Here is a 22,113-nt window from a genome sequence, read left to right on the forward strand (position 1 = left end):
GAGGACCGACAGGTGGTTGTCTGGTTGGACTTTTGGCACGCAGCTGCGGTTAGACTTTTTAGTAACTGTCTCTTTGTTGATTTTGCACCTGGTATGTATTGCTTTGACACTGAGAGAAGTTACTGTACCTGGGTTGACTGATGATGGTTGATGAATATAATCTGAGCTCTGGGTATTATCACTCGGGGGGTCAGGCCTTTTAGTGATGTAAGACAAGGTTAGCTGATGAAAGTGAAAAGACCTGCCATTCTGGGTAGGGATGTAACCAGGTCCAAGGAGAGGTGAATGGTCAGGTCTTTGGGGTTTTTCTTAAAGTGAGGTGGTCCCTGAGCATGACGGTCCTGATGGGGGTTGGATTCCAGAACTTAGTGGCGTTACATCAAACTACTTGTCAAAAGTTTTCAATCATCCCATATATCTCCTGGTACCAGAGAGAAAAAGTGATTGTTAAGTGGAAACCTGTGCAGTTCCCTCTGTGTCCACTGCAAAAGATTTAGGCCTACTGGTGTTTGGCAGTAAACCCACTTGGTAGCAGTCTGTACCACACAGATTCACTTGGTACCTGTGGCTGAGCAGTCAGACTTCCCTCAAGAAGAGTTAGGCAGTATGTGGAGTATACAAAATAGGGCAATTTACACAGTAGAACAAGCCGACACGGAACAGAGCTTGGGTGTAAAGATATATAGTTATTTATTTATAAAAACACATCTATGAAAAACACACTGGCACTAATACGGCAAACAACTTCAATTACAATTACTATAAGTATCTCACTCCTCTAACAATATTTAGACACGTCAAGGTTCAACGGCACCACTTATTTGCAGACAGAGGTGGTACCCAGACAGAATGGCACCACTTTGGAGGGCCTCTGTGTAGAAGCCCGCCAAAAGTGGAACAAAGGGCTCAACCTTTGGTTCGGAGTTACAGAGGTGAACACAGACGCCATTTTAAAAACCAAGTTCTGGCAAAAAATACCGACTGGTAGATTTATTTAAGACAAATAAACCGGCGGTATGTTAGAGACTAACGGGAAAAAGTATTAGCCTCCAACAATGGGAAGAATCCCATAGAGTTATATTCGGGGTCGAATATAACAAGTAGTTTCCACTGCCACAAGCCAAAACTCAACGAGGGGGGACGGGACAGTGCCCCCTCGAATAACAGACCCAGGGGTAATCGAATTACCCCTACTAGTACGTCCACAATAGGATGGTTTGTACTAGTTCTGTTAGTAAATTTAGGTCTAGTAAAGCCAATGGTGACTTTACATGCCCTGGGCGACAGTAGTCAGTCCCAGGGTATGGAGTCTATGGTGGGGATCCTCTAGGATGCCCCAGTGTTACGGCGCGGAGGGTGCAGTGTAACACACATAGTAAAACACATGAGACCCTATGGAGTAAAAGACCCCATAGCCCATAGAACACATTGACATTCACAGGAATCAACCACATTCATGTCCAAGAGGGGGAGAAAAGAGTTTCACTCTTGGCAGGATGGACAAAAACAAACTCTAGAAATCCAGCAAAGCTGCTGGGCGACTCACTAGGTTAGGAAATTCAGCCTAAACAGAGGATTCTCCCTAACACTCGCCCCCCACCCCCCAGACTAAGGGACAGGAGGATTTAATCCACTCCTGGATGAATCTCATACCTCTAGTCGATGACATACATCCTAGAGAGACCAGCAGCATTTTGGTGGTGACACCCTGACCTGTGCTCAATGGTGAAATCAAACCCTTGCAGGCGGATTGACCATCTCAGTAGTTTTGGGTTTTTCCCCTTCATTTGCATTAACCATTTTAAGGGTTGGTGGTCAGTCTGAATGACAAAAGTAGAACCATACAAGTATGGCCTAAACTTCTTCAGAGCCCACACGATAGCAAAGCATTCTTTTTCGATTGTTGCCCACCTTGTTTCAGGATCCTTCAGTTTGCGACTGATGAAGCAAACGGGGTGCTCCCTACCTTTCCCATCCAGTTGACTGAGTACGGCACCTATTCCTACATTAGAAGCATCTGTCTGCACAATGCAAGTTTGGTGGTAATCAGGAGCTCTGAGTACTGGGGCTTGGCAAAGAGCCTTTTTCAGGTTTTCAAACGCCTGATTGCACTCCTCGTTCCATCTAAACTTTTTAGGAAATTTTGGAGAGGAGATGACATTCAGAGGAGAAGCTCTGGTCCCATAGTTCTCAATGAAATTCCTGTAATACCCAGTGAGACCTAGGAAGGCTCTCACTTAGGTCTGAGTAGTAGATGTTGTCCAATTTTGCACAGCTTCAATCTTACTGAGCAAAGGCCTTATTTCTCCACCTCCTACCTCATGTCCAAGATAGACTACCTTACTCTGTCCAATTTGGCATTTACTCACCTTTATGGTCAGATTGGCTCGTCCAAGAGCCTGCAAAACATCTCTTAGGTGGGTAACATGTTCTTCCCAGGAATTGCTGAACACTCCTATGTCATTCAAGTATGCCATGCAGCAGTCCTCCATCCCATTCAGAACCTGGTTTACCATCCGTTGAAATGTAGCAGGTGCATTTTTCAATCCAAAAGGCATCACCTTAAACTGGTATAAGCCAACGGGGGTAGAAAATGCAGTTTTCTCCTTGGCATGGTCTGTCAGGGCTATTTGCCAGTAGCCTGACGCCAAGTCAAATGTGCTGAGGAACTTGGCTGAACCAGGTTTATCCACCAACTCATCTGTTCTTGGCAAAGGGTGGGCATCAGTCTTGGTGACTGCATTAAGAGCTCTATAATCCACGCAGAATCTAAGTTCTTTAGATCCTGCCTTTGGTACTAACACAACTGGGCTAGACCATGGACTAGTAGAGGGCTCTATTACCCCGAGATCAAGCATCTTGCTGACCTCACCTTTGATGTGGGTTCATACGTTTTCTGACATTCGGTATCCTCTGCTTTTGACTGGCAGACAGTCACCAGTGAGTATGTCATGCTGGCCCCAAGGGGTCAAGCCTGGTGAAAGTGAGAACAGAGAGGCAAACTGATTCAACAAAGATTTGCACTCTTCTTGTTGCTCAGGTGTCAGATTTGAAAAGAGATTCACTCCTTCAATTTTTTCATCTAAAAGGTAAGCCTCTGAGGAGATCCGGAGGAGCTTCACTCTCTTCTTCTTCCTCTGATGATGCTAGAAGCAACGCTCCTACATCAGGTCTCGAGACATACGCTTTGAGTCGGTTGGTGTGGAAGACTGTCAGAGCCTCCTTGGGATTGCCCAAGTCCACCAGATAGTTGACCTCTCCAAGTTTACCCACAACTCTGAAGGGTCCCATCCATTTGTCTTGCAAGGCCCTCTGCCTTGTTGGGATCATGACGAGAACTAGCTGGTCTTGAGTGAACTCAACCATGTTAGCCTTTTGATCATGCCAGTGCTTGACCAATGCTTGTCCAGCTTTCAAGTTATCACTTGCTTCTGTCATCATGTGCGACATTCTCCTCCGGAGACCTATCACGTAGTCGCTCCCTCTGACTGGCTTGCGGGAAGGAGCACTCTCCAACCCCTCCTTAATCAGGGCCAATGGACCTCTGACGGGATGACCATAGAGAAGCTCAAAGGGAGAATAACCTACTCCCTCCTGAGGGACTTCTCTATAAGCAAAGAGAAGGCATGGCAGTAGAAGGTCCCACTTTCGTTTAAGGGGTTCTTCTAAAGCACCTATCATGCTCTTCATGGTTCGGTTGAACCTTTCTGCCAACCATTGATTTGTGGGTGGTAAGCTGTTGATAACTTGTAGTAACTCCACAGGTTTTCCACATGGCTTTCATGTAGTGGGACATAACGTTTGACCCCCTGTCAGAGATTACTTCCTTAGGAAACCTGACCCTGGTAAAAATACCAAGGAGGGCCTTAGCCACCGCCAGAGCTGTAACAGTCCTCATAGGAATTGCCTCAGGATACCCAGTAGCATGATCTACTACAACAAGTATAAACCTGTTGCCTGAGGAGGTTGGAGGATCAAGGGGACCAACAATGTCAATCCCTACTCTTTCAAATGGGACTCCAACAACTGGGAGAGGCACTAAAGGTGCCACATTCTTGGAGCCAACCATACCAGAGGTCTGGCAGGTGTGGCAGCTCCTGCAGTGTTTTTCTACTTCAGCCCCCATCTTCGGCCAATAAAAGTAGAGAGAGAGCCTTTCCTTAGTCTTCTTGAAACTCAAGTGACCAGCCAAAGGAATCTCGTGGGCTAACTGCAAGAACTGTGGTCTGTTCTCTTGGGGTACTACAAGTCGTTTGTAGTCTCCAGGTGCAGACTCGGTCGGTTCACTGTAGAAGAGGCGATCTTCCCAGTGCAACCTGTATTTCCCAGGCTCTTGCCCTTCAGCCTGGGCTTCTGCCAGACCTGGAAGACCTTCCAGAGTTGGACATTCCCTCTGTCCCTTACTGAAGTCCGCCCTGTTGGGTCCACCTTCTGCCAGTATGGACTGCAGCTCAGGATGGTCAGCAGGATCCAGATCTCCAATGAGTTTCTGGCCTTCCATTAGCTCTTCCTCCGAGTCTAATTCTACCACACAGGGTTGTACCACCCTTCTCAGCCTCAGCTGGAGGGGGAGTAACGGGTGTAACTTTGGACAACCGGGGGGAAGTCCTTGTTGGCTGCACTGGAATGCTGGCTGCTGGTTTTGGTATAGAAGTCTTCGGTGTCCCTTTCGCTTCCGATTTCCTTGAGACAGCAGCTGCCAATTCCAGTGGAGCAGGAGTGATATCTTTCTTCATCATCTCCTGGGGAGTACCTCTCATGGTTCTCTCCCTTGCAGGTCTGGTTAGCTCCTGTAACCGTTTACTAGGAGGTCTGGGGGTATGAGACACAACTCTGAGAGTTTTTAAATCGTTACCCAACAGAACTCGTCCTGGTACCTCACTCTGTATGCTGATGCTGACAGGTATCTTTACAGTCATGTCGTTACACTGGATGAGAACTGGTAATTGGGGAAGCATCTGCACAGGCCCTCCAGCTAACTTGGTGAGGCGTTTGGGTGCCTTAGCAACATCCTCAGCCTGAAAAAAAAGATTTATCCACCACAGTTATGCTGGCCCCAGTGTCCCTAATGGCGGGAGTCTCCTGACCATTCACCTGGACACTGTCCTTATAATACTCTTTAGTATTATCTGGGACAGAATTATATACATCTAAATTCTGTTGTTCCCTCAGACCCAGAGACACTAAAGAAACACTGGCTGAGACTCCAGTGGGTTCATCAGCCAGTAGTAGAAAGTTTCCACTTGCCATTTGGACTTTCTCCTCTGGAGCCAAGGCTAAGGAGACAAGCTGGACCCCTGAAGGTTTACCCTTGCATCTGGGATCTCCTTTCACATGGTCAGTCGAGCCACAAACAAAGCATTTACCGAATGCTTTCTGGAATGGTGTCTTGTTCTGGCCTCCCTCCGGTTTGGCACCAGAAGGTACTCTATTTTGCTGTTGTTTTCCTTGTGGCTTACCCTTATGGTTTGGTTTGGGGCCCTCTTTGGAATTTGAGTTATTAGAATTCTCTTTTGAGTCTTTTTTAGGCTGTTGTCCCTCATCCTTCTTCTGAGTTGCCCCAGAATCCTTATGAGTAGCCCTGTTGGCAACCCACAAGTCAGCAACCTTAGCTAGCTTCCTGGAATCCAATTCCTTTGAATCAGCCAAGTGCTGTCTGAGCTCAGGAGAACAGGCATCATAAATAGACTCCAACATAAAAAGATTCTTCATACCCTCATAAGTGTTCACTTTGTAACCCTTAATCCATCCCTCTAAGTTTTTCAACCCTTCACTCACCCAGGTAGTTCAAGGGGTACCATCATGTTTTTTTGAGGGTTATAAACCTCTTAAGATACTGGGAAGGGGTCTTCCTGAACCTAGCTATCAAAGCTAGTTTCACACTTTCGTATTCCTTCTTATCCACCTCCCCCAACTCCATTACCACATCAGTCGCAACAGGGGGAAGCCTAGAGAACAACCAGGGAAGTAACTCATTCCCTGTGATGTCCTGGAGCCCATGATTATATTCAAACAGTTTTAACCAATCCAACACATCCAATCTAAGTTCATACATACCCACTAATTCCTAAGGCATCCAGGGTCTTTTGGGACTGGAGCTCCTAGAGGAACTAGAGGAGAGAGAAGCATTTTCGTAGACAACTTTTTCATCTCTAACTCATGATTAAGTTCTATTTCTCTGAGTCTTAACTCAGCTTGCTTCTGCTCAGCTTGAGCATTCATTTGTCTGAACTCTAACTCTTGGTTTCTTTCAGATTGGGCTAAAAACCGTTTGTACTCTAATTCGAGCTTCATTTTTTCAAGTTCAAAATAAGCAGGGTTACATGTGAGACCTGGTATAGTCCCCGTAGGTACAGTAGGTAAGGCAGACAGAGGCTCAGAGTGGCTAACTTCATTAGGTTCACTTTCCTCTTCTGACTCATTATCACGACTTTGATTCAGATCAATACCATCACTGTTTTCTACATTCGCTGGAGAAGTTGGTTCCTCTGAACCAGTACCCAGACTTTGGTTTTCCAGCAGTCTCGCTATCAGTTCTACTTTCTTGCCTCTTACAGAAAGATTCTCTTGTCTACAGAGAGCTCTCAAACTCTCAGTATTTTCAACTGACAAGGACTCTTGACTGTAAACTTCCATAGTAGACATGTTTTTGAAAGTTGCTTTTTAGTGCTAAGCTTTGTAGTTAGTTATCCTAAAGTGTTGAAAAGCACTCTAAACTGTATACTTGATACAAATCCCACCGCTGTACACAAGTGTTAAGCGGAAACCTGTGCAGTTCCCTCTGGGACCACTGCAAAAGATTTAGGCCTACAGGTGTTTGGCAGTAAACCCACTTGGTAGCAGTCTGTACCACACAGATTCACTTGGTAGCTGTGGCTGAGCAGTCAGACTTCCCTCAAGAAGAGTTAGGCAGTATGTGGAGTATACAAAATAGGGCAATTTACACAGTAGAACAAGCAGACACGGAACAGAGCTTGGGTGTAAAGATATATAGTTATTTATTTATAAAAAAACACATCTATGAAAAACACACTGGCACTAATACGGCAAACAATTACTATAAGTATATCACTCCTCTAACAATATTTCGACAAGTCTAGGTTCAACGGCACCACTTATTTGCAGACAGAGGTGAATGCTTCAACCTAGATGGCACTCTAATATTCGTTAGAACGGGAGAGAAAAGGCAGGGTATGAAACCAACTCGGTACCAACTCTTTTACGAAGCAAATGCAAGGCAAGTAAGGCAGGGTCTACTGTGGATCACAAAGTTCAGAGGCCAGGCCCACTCGGAGAGAGGCAAGGCAATATGTCCCAAAAAGTATCACAGTGGAAATGCACTTCGAGTCTTTGTAGCAAATTGTCACAGAAAGGTTGGACCAGTTTAGAACAAAATGTTAAGAAGGTCTGGAGGCGACCCAATGGAAAGGTAAGGATTTAAGACACCTCACGCTAACCGTCACAAGGGAAGCCACCGGACACGGTACCTTGTAAGTGAAGAGACATCTCCGGCGGGGGCAGTTGTTCCTGGTGGTGGATGCAAGTCGGGGCTTTGCCAAGAGATGAGATGATCTCGCCGTCGAAGGAAAGTTGAAGATCGTTGCACCACCAGGGAAGAGACCAGCCGCGGAGTGCTCCGTCACAAGGCACCACCTTTTGGTCGCGGTATGGGCTAGTGGATATCCAGTTGCCGGGGTGCTCAGCACAGGCAATTCGACCACTACGCCCTGGAAGTGAAGAAAAAGCAAAGGAACTGGTTGTTCCCACCAGTCAGAGGAAGAAAACTCTCCAGCCGGAAGATCTCCTCTGTCGTTGGGAAGTGGTGAGTCGGTTCAGTAGGGCTCCACTGGAGGTGTCGTCGTTGCAGGTCGGCTCAGCTTTACCCTCGTCGGATTCTTAGGTCCTGTGGCGACCTCTTAAGATCCAATCCCAAAAGCCCTGCTTTTATGCAGCAAACCCCCATTCATTCAGCCTAGCTGTCAATCAAAACACGCTAAGTGGTGAGCGGTGTGGCTCACCACTTGGGCCAATCACACCAGAGTGCGACTTGAGTTGGCAAGGCAACTCAGTCCAGGGTGCCTAAACCACCTCCCACACCCCCTGTGGTACCCAGACAGAATGGCACCACTTTGAAGGGCCTCTGTGTAGAAGCCCGCCAAAAGTGGAACAAAGGGCTCAACCTTTGGTTCGGAGTTACAGAGGTGAACACAGATGCCATTTTAAAAACCGAGTTCTGGCAGAAAATACCGACCGGTAGATTTATTTAAGACAAATAAACCGGCGGTATGTTAGAGACTAACGGGAAAAAGTATTAGCCTCCAACAATGGGAAGAATCCCATAGAGTTATATTCGGGGTCGAATATAACAAGTAGTTTCCACTGCCACCAGCCAAAACTCGACGACAGTGCCCCCTCGAATAACAGACCCAGGCCTACTAGTACGTCCACAATAGAATGGTTTGTACTAGTTCTGTTAGTAAATTTAGGTCTAGTAAAGCCAATGGTGACTTTACATGCCCTGGGAGACAGTAGTCAGTCACAGGGTATGAAGTCTATGGTGGGGATCCTCTCGGACGCCACAGTGTTACAGCACGCAGGGTGCGGTGTAACACACATAGTAAAACACATGAGACCCTATGGAGTAAAAGACCCCATAGCCCATAGAACACATTGACATTCACAGGAATCAACCACATTCATGTCCAAGAGAGGGAGAAAAGAGTCTCACTCTTGGCAGGATCGACAAAAAGAAACTCCAGAAATCCAGCAAAGCTGCTGGGGGACTCACTAGGTTAGGAAATTCAGCCTATACAGAGAATTCTCCCTAACAGTGATCTGACACATAAACCCCAAACAACTAAATATGAGAAAATGAACCCAACAATATTCAGTTGGCAACACCCTGCACTCCAATCAGGCACAATACACCCTCGCATGTACTTATAGTCCATTCACATATTTTCATTTAAGCCAGAAACTGACACCAGAATGTGCCTGGGTCGCACTGAATACACAACAGCCAAACACAGACACGTTGAAGTCTGATGTAAATATATTTTCTCCAGACAAAAGTCTCCATGAAAGAAAAAGCACAGCTACGCGTTTCGTGCCGCTCTCTTCTTCTTGTGCATTGTCTGCTCTTTCACAGGGGGCACCAAGTAAATTACTCCCCGTTACACGCAGTCCCGGCTGGGGGGCGGAATGCAGTTTAACGGCCCGAAGCCCGAGTTGAGGTCCTCGCTTTACTCGGGCCTACCAAATCCACGACCACCCCCAGGTGGGGCGTGAAAGATATACTACTGTCTGATTTTTTTAAAAACTCTAAGCTTCCTTATATTTAAATGCAGAGGGCCCCACATTAACGCATTTCTCTGTTCATGTATTGCCAGTTCCACCCTATGGGGACTCAGTTGAAATTGTTTTGTGCAGAAAACTAAGTGTAAGTGTAAGGCACTTAGCAACTGTGTTCATTATATCTAAATGTAGGTTAAAATGCGGGTCCGCCTCTGACTGACTGCCCAATCAATATTTGCCCCCTCTAATGCCTGAGACAAAAGGAATTCAGACTGAGAGACAATTTATAATGTAGAAGATGTAAGATTGAAATAAGGACTTCCTATACATGATTTCCATTAATATATATTGCTATGCACGAAGGTACTTGAAAAACATCAAAAAACAAAATCCATCTCTCATTGCTGTCAAAATAGATGTACGTCTTTAAAACATCTATTTGTGTTTATTAATAATGTGAATACTGAACTCGCCAATGTTGATGTTTATGTTAATGTATAAGTGGCACCTTGAAACACCTGTGTATAGGCGCGTTACAAATGCCATGCCATATCATATCATACCATATCATATCATATCATATCATATCACCACAAACTGAACCACCTCTTGGCGCTAGCAATCATCTATGTATCTTGAGGGTGATTATAGATCTCCTGGTGTGGTGACCAAGAGAAGCAGGACACGAGATCACCTGGTGTCAAAGTGATGTCATAGCAGTGAGTGATGTAGCCGGGGGGTCAGCATGGGCAGGGCATAGCCTTCGATAGAGGGCCAAAGGTGCAAAGGCTTACCTATAGTGGCATATGTCCGGGGGAACAGAAATGAGGCAGATTTGGATGGGCATGAGAGGTTGTGTTTAAACAAAATGGCTGCTGGGAGCTAGAAGAGGTGTATCTTCAGTTTGACACAGAACTCGTTTAGCTGGGAACCCAAAAACGAGATTTGGCAGTCTCTTCTGGCGTGCTTCTGGATTGTGTCTTTTATGAAGCCAGTGAACACATATTCCATGTATTCTTTGAGCAGGCAGTAGATTTTAAAGTTAACTTTCGCTTGAACTTGGAGACCCTTATCACGCCAGTGTTGGACAGCCACATGTCATTTCTTGAAGCAAAAGATTAGCCTTTCAGTACTGTTCTGGATTTCTGAGAGTCTTGCCTGCAGTCCTGTTGACTGTAAACCACGGCACATGTTCATGCAGGATGGATTAGAAATGGTTGAGAGGACATGGTAGAGAGATTGGGCAGTGAACTATTTCAGAATGTTCCTATATTTACCAGTTTATTGGACTTTTGTAACCTATGTTCAGTTCAATTGAGAGACAAAACACATTGGACTCTGCCCCTGATCCCCCTACCTGGTCAAGCCTGATGAATGCAATTACACTATCTTGCAAAACCCTAATCTGTAAATTAAAACATTTTCCTATAATATAATCAAGAGATGTGTGTGCTATTAGTTATTGTTAATGTACTTTCTGCATCTCTCGTTATAATATCATTCAGTCATTTATTTGCTAAAAGACATTTTTTTCTCTAGATGCAGTGGATCACCCCGTGCATCATGGAGTAGCTGATTGCTGTGGGTTGGGATCCTCATTCTTATATTCTTAAGCTCCCCAACAAAGAGGCACAAACGTAAACACATTTATATACCAACACTATAGAAGCAAACACGCACTTCAAAGCAACATTCAACAACCCTCTCCCAAAATCTGGCAGTTTGACTTGCATCTACATAAGTGCAGACAACTTAATATAGCTCCCACCGTGATGTATGCACGCCTCACAGAGCAGCTACTCGACACCAGGGAGCTGCTGCATATTGTTGCACGGTCCCAGAAGAGAGAGAAAGCTCGGTTGAGCCGGACCTAAAAATGACCCATTCGCACAGTCAATACAGTTTAAAAGAATGTACTGATCTGAACAAGGACCCTGTGTTCTTCATAGCCTAACTATAAAATGGGTACAAAATGAAAGACTCTAACATGCTGCCTTCGAAATAGCAACGTGCAAGGAATTAAAAGGAACCATAGTTGGTAGACGTGCAGCTTCATTTGCAAGGTCATGTAACATTTGGCCTGAGATTTAAGTAAACACTTCAGCTCAGGGTTTGAGATGTTACAGGCCCACTTCTGTCTTGCCCGATGACTGGAAAATGCAGAATGCAATGTAAACTCCCATGTATTCACTGGAAAGAGAAAGGTTTAAACAAAAAGTCCCCATTATTAAACTGATTTATAACTCATTAAGACATATTTTTCCAGTAACAAGATGTACAATCAGCGAGTTTAGGAAAGAGTCATGGTTAAGTTATCACAATGGGGAAAAAAGGATTTTAAAAAACGTTAAGTTACTATTTGTCAAAAGTTAAACCGGCGTAACGTTTGGAATGCCACGTTGCGTTTTAACATGTTATTACACTCCATTCAAAACATAGGACACAACCAGATTTGCTGAAACCTGCCCACCCTCTTGTATTGGGTTGGTGTTAATGTGTTAAGGTGCTAATAGTATTTTGTATTTCATTTGTATACTGATGCTTGTATATGTCCTTTTTATACCTTGTATGTTAATTTTACTTGTTGCTTCGTGTGAAATGTCGAATGAAGATGATAGTAAGGTTATATTTTTCTGTGAGCCAGTACTTTAAGTAGGTGTGTGATTTGAGGTCATTCTATTATTTAGTGTAATATGTATGTTAGCTTTAATTATTTAAATGACAACATATGCTTTTACACTATATTGTATGCATGCCATCAATAATGGTTTGTCGTTGGTTTCCAATATAAAGATATACACATTTGCCATTTTCTCTTTTTTACTCGTCATTTTTGAAGATGGGCTAAGGTTACAAACTTATGGGTTTGATTTTATGTCCTGTTTGGAGTGTAATAATATGGTCATATTTAAATGTTTGGCATTGTCAACCTGTATAGATTTTAATGTGTTTAGAACAGTTTCCTAAACAATTTTCTTTTTTAAATTTACTACCATGGCTCAAGCTTTTGGTTTTCCTAGGCCGGTTTAACTCAGCGCATTACTGTTGCAAAGCCCAAGAGCAGATATATACTATAAGAGAAGGAATTTACAAAATGCCATTTTGGGGGATATGGCAGAAGATCAACTGGAACACGCAGAGTTAATCCAGTCCTGAGTTTCCCAATACACTGATTTTCAAGAGTATTGTTGCGTTTATTCACCTTAACTGCACTTCAACTAAAGTCTGTTTCCTTGAATATATATATATACTAGCAAAATGTATCCGTTCTTTGAACAGGTTCTTTGGACAGATATGAAAACTCTCTCATCAATTGTTGAACATCAATGATCCTGTTGGTCGCTGTTCAGGTTTGCTTATTGGTTGATATACTTTGCACCCTGCAGTAACCTGCACTGTGAATGGGCGCACGTGGCTGGCAGACATCCCCCAGAGCAGGCGTTGGGGGAAGGAAAGAGTTGGCATGCTGATGCATAGTGGGACCTTCCGTGCTCTCTCCCCACCTGTCACCTCACGCTGGCGTGGTGTAGTTTGTTGTGGTGCATTGTAGAGCAAATATCTTGGAAACCGTGCACACTGGGCCTGAACCTTGAGTTTTGCTCCTGGTGTCGGGACCAGTCCTTCTACGACCACATTGATGTTTCAACGATTTCAGACAAACGTCTCGTTTGTAGGGGTGGTGAAATCTTGGAAAATGGGTGGGGTGTCCAAATGTCATGTAGCTAGTAATCTGTGGAAGGTCCTACCAGGTAACTGTGTAACATGTGGTGCAGATTGGTGAAACAGTGTGGAATTGCAAAAGGAACAATGCTTTGCTAAACCACAAACCCACAATAAAATGTTATTGTGTCATAACTTCCTATTTTGGAAAAATTGCAAAATCCACACTCTCCTGAAATCGCCTATACTGATAGCATGACCACGCTCCACCCCTGTGCAGGGCGCATGGATGGGCTTGGTTAAATGTCACTATCATCAGTACACCCCAGACTGGTATGCAGTCCTTGTGTCCTAATTTTTGAATAAGTCGCAAAATCGTCAATCTCCCAAAACTGCCTACACTGATAGCACAGTGCGGGACCCCGACCTGTGCAGGGCAAATGGGTGGGATTGGTCAGATGTCACTATGCCAGTACACCCCATACTGGTATGCCGAACCTGGGCCAAAATGTAAGCCCACCAACTGTTATGTTGCTGGAGCCAACCCAAACATACAAACTTTCCCAAATATATACATATATATATAGATAGATGTGCCTATTATAATTTGTAATTTGTTGAGCACCTTGTAACTGCTTACATGACACTGTTGTGCTTTGTGAATACATACACACACAAAAAACGAGTTGGTTTGTGCGAGAGAATGCACAAAGTCCCAGAAAGCGACATCCCATTTATGGAAGAGAGAACACAAAATCACAGAGAAAAACACATACAATTTTGTGAGAGGGAACCCAAAATCAAAGCGAGTGACACATGATCTTTGCAGGAGGTAGCATATGATTAAAGAGAGTGAGTAGCGATTTTTTGGATGATAAAACAAAAAGAGGTTGCTTGATAGAAGGGGCCCTAATGAAGTGTAAATAAATTACAATTCATCATATTTCAACATTTCAAGATCAGATCACCAAAGTTTCCTTGGTGGAGTGGTTGTGTGAGAGGTGCAGCTAGTGGCTGTTTTACACCACAAATACAACTGCCACATGCATAGACAGATGATACATTGTATATGATATTGTGCTTTGGAATAAGTCACACAGAAGTTGCACATTTCTAGCTGCTAGAAGATTTCAACAGTCAGACACAGGTACCTCTGGTTTCCAGCCACATACAAGAACACATTCATAGAGGCTGCTGACAGATTAAGTGATGAGGGGTGAGTTGTGAAGAAAGGGATCCGCTCACTTCCTCTGGGGCACACAATGAAGAGGAGCAGATCTCATTCAGCAATCCACACCAGGAGAAACCAACATACAATGTTTTGCAGAGGAACATCAGACAACAACAATAATCAAGATGGAGATTATATTCCATCTACAAGGGCAGGGCTGCAAGACCACTTTGTGAAGGGCATCACAGATGCCAGGAAAGTAGCACAGATCCAAAGTATGGGCAGGCTAGACAGAAGAATAGAAGAGACAGTTTGAGCTTTGCTCCCTCACTGGGCCTGTCTCTATAACTGCCAGCATGGATGCAGAAAATTGACTACTTGCCTATGGCCATAGCTGTTTGTAGTTTTTTTCAGGGGATTTTCATGAATGTAGGACTTCTATAAGGGGCGGGTAGCAAGGGCTTTGCTCAAAGCCTAATTTCCTTAGCAATAGTCTCTTAGTACCTGTTCAGTATGCCCGTAGCTACAAACACCATATCAATGGATTCATTGACGTTTAACAGCCCCGGCAGCCTTCAACTTCGTCCAGTGGATAGCCCCATCCTGCGCACTTCAGAGTTTATTGCGTAATTGTTTCTTTTCACTGGATCACCCGTGATTGAGGTATTCATGTTGATAATGTTGCAGTAGGCCTCACTCCAAAACCAAACATAATCTTAAAAGGAGACATGAAGATGTTGGAAAGAGGATTGGTGAGGATTCTGAAATGGATGTTTTCAGAAATGGATGGCCCATCATATGTTCACTAGATGGGCAATTTCCATGAGCCAATGTGAGGAGAGGTGGGCACTCTCTGTAACTCTGTGTAAGAGCTTCTGCCTCTCCCATTCGAGGAACACATATAATGAGCATCAGATGCACTTCAGGTGGCAGGAAGCATAGACAATCAGTGAGAGCAAGGGAAAGGGGTGGCGTAATGATGGGGCTTGGGGGGGGGTGGAATTGATCACAATAAAGTCACCTGAGACCCTTACTGCTTGGAGACCCTGATGTGGTGACCACTTGGTGTCACTGGAGATGAGAGTGATTTCAGTGAGTGAAAAGCCCCAGGCTACACCACCAATTCTGTTTGCGACAAATGGAGTGGTTTATGTCGAGGCGAAGGGATGGGAGGAGAACGGGCATCTACCCTGTCCAGACCCTCTGTTCCCTGGAGCACTAGTGCACCACCAAATATTATAGTTTAGAAGAAGGAAAGGTTTTTTTACCCTTCTTTCTTTACTTCCTTGTTGCCTAACCGTTCGCCCAATCATCCCCCTCCCACCCCCAAGAAGTCTCACCTAGGGCAGGCTGGAAGTATCTTTGAGGCATGCACCATAATACTTGTAAAATGGAGGTATAGATCTCTTAGTTTGACTACAGGAAATCCACTCATGCACAAACATTCCCGCCTTCCAAGCACAAAAGAAATAAGCTGGTAAACACTTGGGCTTTTCATTGTTAAGCAACATGTACATATATGCTTACGGTTTCTGTCCAGTTCAAAAGGCAGCAGAAGCCCCCCTAGTTGTCTTGGAGTTCAGCATCTCCAAGCTGTTGTCCACTCTGTGAATTGTTGTGACTCCCCGGATATTGCCCCTCTAGAACTGTCAGTGTCCTCTGGACTGTTGAACCCATTAAATGAACTGCCCTCTTTTCTGAACATGCACCATTCTCTACCCAGAACTTGTCTATTATTGTTCTGTATGCAACCACTGTCCAAGCATGTGTGATGTAGCCCTTCCGAAATATCGTGCTGTTCCATTTGCCCAGACCCATATTGTAAATGGCCTTTTTGAACATGGACATTGCACCTATTCCTGGGTTTGGAGTCATTTGCCTTTCTGATCATGTTGGTTAGGTACACCTATTGAGTCGACACCCGCGTTGCCTCCTCATTGTGCTACAGAGCGAATTGTGTTCCCTTCCTGACTGTCATTTGTCACATATTCCCCATTAAGAACCTGCTGATTCCCCTCTACACTGAGCCTGCATGCAGACCCATCATTCTGAGCCTGTGGCCTTCTCCCCTACCAGGGGCGTTGCTAGATGTGGAAAAGATCTGGGGCTACCCTAATGTCGGAACTGTTGGGACTCATGGCTAGCTAGCCTGTCGGTTGTAGCCCCTGACCGTCTATCAGGGCTACAACCAAAAGACCCAGGGCTGTAGCCCCATACACCCCGCCCCCGCCAGCAAGGCCTCTGCCCCATACATTGAGCCTTATCACTTCTTCTCCTATGCTGAGCTTGGTTACTGCCCTTTGGCCTCACTCCCTTCTGAGAAGCGTGCTAACCATCATGTTGGCCATACTCATTGCATCCGGTCTATTTCACTGTATACCTGAATGTTGCGCCACAGTTTCCTGAGTGTTGATGCTTCCTGACAATGGACCGATGGATACATATAGCTAGAAATTATACGTTTCATTTGCTGGCCCATTTATAGGGGGTATCCATTAAACGATGTCACAATATGTCTCATCATGCAACAATATTATCGGTGGAGAAAAGTTATGATGTCATGATTCTCTTCCCCTTGGCTCTCCCTCTCCCCTGCTAACCTCCTTTTTTTTCTCTCCGCCCCCCTAACTATGTTCAGATTTTGCTGACGGGTTGCCTGGTTCACCTCCAGAGCCAACAGGTCCCAGGCTCCCCACCATGCTTTTGCACTTGCCTCCGAGCCGCTGCACTTTGATCAGCATTACTGCGCTTTCAGCGTATGCTCTATGAGCAGGGCAACCTCTCTGCACAAGGCCCTGATGGACCAGACTCATTTTGTCCCCCCGTTACCTGCAGACCAGACTCATTTTGTCCCCCCGTTACCTGCACCTCCGTCTGTACGTATGCATTACCTAAATGTACTTGGACTAGTTAGATGTCTGTCCTGTCCCCACTATCTCTCGCCCCCCCCCCCTCTCGAGCTTGGTCGCAACTTAACAGTTCATGGACTTGCAACAGGAGAAATGCCATTAGGCCTAGTACTTTAGTTTCTCTGTGCTTATCATTCGGAATCTTCAAGGCCTACGAATGATTACTGTATTGTCTTGTTCCCTTAGTGCCTTGAAGCACTTCAAAGCACTTGACCTGTGTATAAGTGCTGTATGTTAGGAAATATTTCATTGTATATGTCATTTTCCCTCCAGTTGTACACCCCATAACTTTTTGCTGCTGTTTAAACACCTTAGTCTGACTTTGCCAGGGGAGCACAACCTTCTGCTGCACTCCTCTGAGCTTTCGCTCACTTTTTATGGGGAAACTGACATGCCCTTAAGACAGACAGTGCTGGGAGACTTTGTTTCCCTTAGCCCTTTTCCAATTTTGCAACTTTTCTGCAACGTGTAACACGTGCACAATGTACCTTACAGTACAGTGCACTTGGGTCTAATAGTCATTTCCAAAGACCCTATATACCCTTGTCGGACTTTTTGGGAGATGTGCAGATGTGTCATAGACAAGGCTGGTGGCAGCCTATCTATTTACATAATTTTAACCCTTTCGTGCCATTTGAACCATGTTAAACCGGCACAAATAGGTGGCCTTGCTCCAAAATGGCCATGCCACGAGGTTCTTTGTCCTGTCCTTTGGCCATCTTGTCCCTTTGCCTTCCCCAGGTCAAGCTAATGACCCAGGTCTGTCCTTATTTGGTCATGCAGTTTCCTTCGAAATGCCAAGCGTTCTCAGGCTTCTGCATGCCTCCTGTGTGTGCCTCCAGGATGTGGGCTGGGGGCTCTGTCCCCGACCCATTAGAATAGTGGGACCAAATATTCTCGGCACCTTCAAAAAAACCTGCAAGTAAGCCTTATCAGAAGTGTTCCTGGGTCAACCAGTGGGCTGACCAGCTTATGCAGGACCTTTGCTCTGTCTCCGCTGCCGTTTCAAGAAAGACCTCGAAACTTGGTATACTGTTAACCCTTTGTACACGGCACCATCACACCAAATTTCGTACACTTGGCGTTCCCGAGTGCGCCCTGGCTGGAGCAAACGCAGTTACCGTGTTGCCCAGCCGCGGCAACGATCTTTGCAGGTGCACTGCATTTGTGCCCCTCTTGCCCCTAAAGCCTGATGCAGTGAAACTGGCCTGATCCATCCATCAGGAGCGGAGAAATTGCCACTGTCCCATTTGGGAATCATCACTGTATCTTCGGAACTGAAACCCGCAGAGCCGCCATGTTGCTGCATTTGAAACTGCAACCAAAATGGACTTGACTGGCAAAGTTTGGTCCGGAGTCTGCCTGGGGCCGGTGAGTAACCCTAACCAGTGGCCCCTAGCACATCCATCCATTTTTATGCATGAGTGGCCCCTGGGCGTACCTCTCTTTTCCACTGATAGTGTGAACTAGCGAACTATTGCCGAACCTTGGAATCACCTCTGCCTTCAAGTGGAGGCCCTCCTCGAATAGTGGGAATCTATTCTTCATCACCTCACAGACCTTCATGACCTGCTAGAGACCCCTGAAGAGACCCCTTTTTGCCCATTGGAACAACCGTGTGCACCTGCACTGCATGTACTATTGAGCACAAGGCTCCTCTCTTCTTAGGGTTTGGACTGCCTCTGAGTTAGGTGTGTGTTTGATGTTGAAGGGGACTAATGACTATCTTCACTGCCTATTTTCCTTCCCCTCTAGGTTGTGAACATATTTCGTGCCTTTAACCCTTTAGACCACAATGGTCTGTATATATCTTGTATTGGTTGTGTTGTGTTGGTTTGATAGTATTGCTGTGATTCTTTTACTGTGTGTTGAGTTACAAAGGCCTTGTAATAAATGTGTTTATATTGTTGATATATACACCTGTCTGGGAGTCATTTGTAAGTTCCTTAGTCTGTGTGCTCATTGAGGTCTTTCAGTCACCCTCACCCCTCCTGAGATTTAGTATTGACCGCAGACCATAGCTACCTTGATTGGTCTGGCTTGTCCAGAGGTTACCCTGTTCCAAGAAACTAGGCTGGCCTTCTGAACATCTGCCCACCGGGTCAGAGTTCAGAAATCCGTTTTAACAAATTGGTGTACAGTCGTGGGATAGAACTGAAGGTATCCAGTGTTGCACATTAGTGAAGGCATTTCGAGTTATTCCTACCCAGGACACATAGTGAAGTGTTGTAACATAACTGAAAAAGGCCATAGACCTATCTAACAAAATTGAAACAAGTACCTTGTCAACCTTAAATGCTTCTAAATCTGAAACGTTAAGAAAGAAGTGTGCTGAGAGAGGTTTACCTGCTCAAGGCACAGAAATGGAAATGAGTCAAAGAATCATGGAATGGCAAGAGTCACAACTTGGTGCCATAGCTCCTGAGGAAAGTGCAGAAGGCGGTCGGGCCGCTCTCACTGACAGAACTGACAGGTCTGTCACTGCACTTATCCACGGGGCCCATGAGGATTTAGATGATGTGATGTCCAATGTTTCCTCTGCCAGTGCTGATGCTGAGACCATGCTTGAATTCAAGAAGCAAGAACTACTGTTTAGGCAGAAGGAGTTTGAATTTTACATGGCCAAGCTGAAGATAGAGAATGCAGAAACACAGAAGGACAGGGATCACCAGTTGGAACTGGCCAACCTTCAAGTTTCCAATGGATCTGAGGGTCCTGGACATCGGTCTGGGTCTTCCTCACATCCAATCTTTCCTAAAGATCTGCTCAGTGTATATGATAATGAATTTATGGACTGGCTGAATACTTTTGAGTATGCATGTGAAGTTCAACAGGTTAACAATGCTGATAGGATTGCATGGTTACTTAGCAGACTGTCCCATTGTGGCTGCAGTGCCATTATGGAAATGTCAAAAGCTGAGAGAGCAGATTTTGCAATGTTGAAGCAAACTCTCATCTTAAAGTTTGGAAAGACTCCTGCCCAATACTTGAAGAGATTCAGAGAGTACAAAAAGAAAGAAGGAGGTTCTTGGGTGTCTTATGTAACTGAGTCCTTAGAAAATTTGACTGGCTGGGTTGAAGGTTATAAGGTCTCCACCTTTGAGGGTATGATATGTATTGTCATGTTTGAACATAGTTTTGCATCTTGTTCCCCTGAGCTTAAGCAGCATTTGGCAGATTCAAAGGAGATAGATCCTAAGAAGCTAGCCATAGCAGCAGATTTGTTAGAGTGTCGTATAAGGACAAGACTCATCCTGGTAAGCAGGAAGAGGGGGAAAAGCCAAAAGATAAAGAGGTTGGGGATCTGATAAAATGTCCTCCCAAAAGGGCCACAAAAAGAAAAATAAGGGTAAGTCACAAGAGAATTCACAGGGTAGTGGAGGTTATCTTCCAAAACAGAACTCAGGTTAGAGTAAGCCTCACTATGTCACCAGACCCAGTGGATCTTCTGTGGACCTTTGCTCTGTTTCTGCTGCCGTTTTGAGAAGGACCTCGAAACTTGGTATACTGTTAGCCCTTTGTCCACGGCACCCTCACACCGAATTACGTATACTTGGCGTTCTCGAGTGCGCCCGGACCGGAGTAAACGCGGTTACCATGTTGCCCAGCCGCAGCAGCGATCTTTGCAGGTGCACTGCATTTGTGCCCTTCTTGCGCCTGAAGCCTGCAGCAGTGAAATTGGCCTGATCCATACCAGGAGCAGAGAAATCGCCACTGTCCCATTTGGGAATCATCACTCTACCTTCGGAACTGAAACCCGCAGAGCCGTCATATTGCCGCATTTGAAACTGCAACCGAAGTGAACTCGACTGGCGAAGTTTGGTCCAGAGTGTGACTGGGCTCAGTGAGTAATCCTAACCCTAACCAGTGGTCCCTAGCGCCTCCATCCATTTTTATGCACGGGTGGCCCCTGGGGGTCCCTCTCCTTTCAACTGATAGTGTGAACTAGCGAACACTTCCCGAACCTTGGAATCACCTCTGCCTTCAAGTGGAGGCCCTCCTCGAATAGTGGGACTCTATTCTTCATCACCTCACCCACATTCATGAGCTGCTAGAGACCCCTGAAGATACCCCGTTTTGCCCATTGGAACAACCGCAAGGCTCCTCTCTTCTTAGGGTTTGGACTGCCTCTGAGTTAGGTGTGTGTTTGACGTTAAAGGGGACTAATGACTATCTTCACTGCCTATTTTGCTTCTCCTCTAGGTTGTGAATATATTTTGTGTCTTTAACCCTTTAGACCCCAATGGTCTTGTAGAAAAGCGTGACAGCCAGCATTATGCGGATCGCCATGGAGCACAAGAACGCCATGGACGGGATGGCTTGGCTAGTTTTGGCTCTGAGAAAAGAATTGCTGAAACTAGAGGAGTTCCATCAGCAGGCAGGTTAGTATTCTTATCTTCCTATCGTGTTAAAGCATGAGTGTTCTCATGCCCTATACAACTATTCTGTAAACCAATTCAAGTTGTTAACGTGAGACCCACAAATTCTACAATGCGTTTTTTTGTCGTAATGGTTGCAATATTACAGGGACGTCGGTGCACCAAAAGATGCAGGAAGACTGCATGCATTTAATGGAGCCCTCAATGAAAATCAGAACCTGCAGTAGAACTTAAATTGCTGCAAAAATACCTTGTTTGGTATTTTGTCAACGATCTTAATTAGTTCCATTTAGAGTAGGTGGTGTCTGAAATTAAACCGGTCCACAAATGTGCTGTTTTATTACAATATACAATGCAATGGTACTTTATTTTTTGATGTAGATTTTCTTCCTCTGCTTATGTTTTATATCTACAAATTCTGATTAATAGTGACTAAGACAAGGAATCGACCTGCCTCCAAATGTTTGATGGCTCAGTTTGCCTTCTGCCTAATTTGCTGTTGCACACGGTGTAGTTGCCTAATCCGTAATCATGAACTAAAGCGCAGTTCTGATACTGTATTGTACCCTCCTAATCACCCTTTTACGTTTTAACTGATATCGTTTTTGAATTTCAGCACACATGAAGCCTTTTAATGCACATTTATTGAGGACCTAATATTTCACCATGTTGAAAGGTCTGATTTAAAGGTGTTTTTTAC

Source organism: Ambystoma mexicanum, chromosome 6p (assembly GCF_040938575.1).
Source record: "Ambystoma mexicanum isolate Mex_15411 chromosome 6p, UKY_AmexF1_1, whole genome shotgun sequence".
NCBI classification, from domain to species: Eukaryota; Metazoa; Chordata; class Amphibia; order Caudata; family Ambystomatidae; genus Ambystoma; species Ambystoma mexicanum.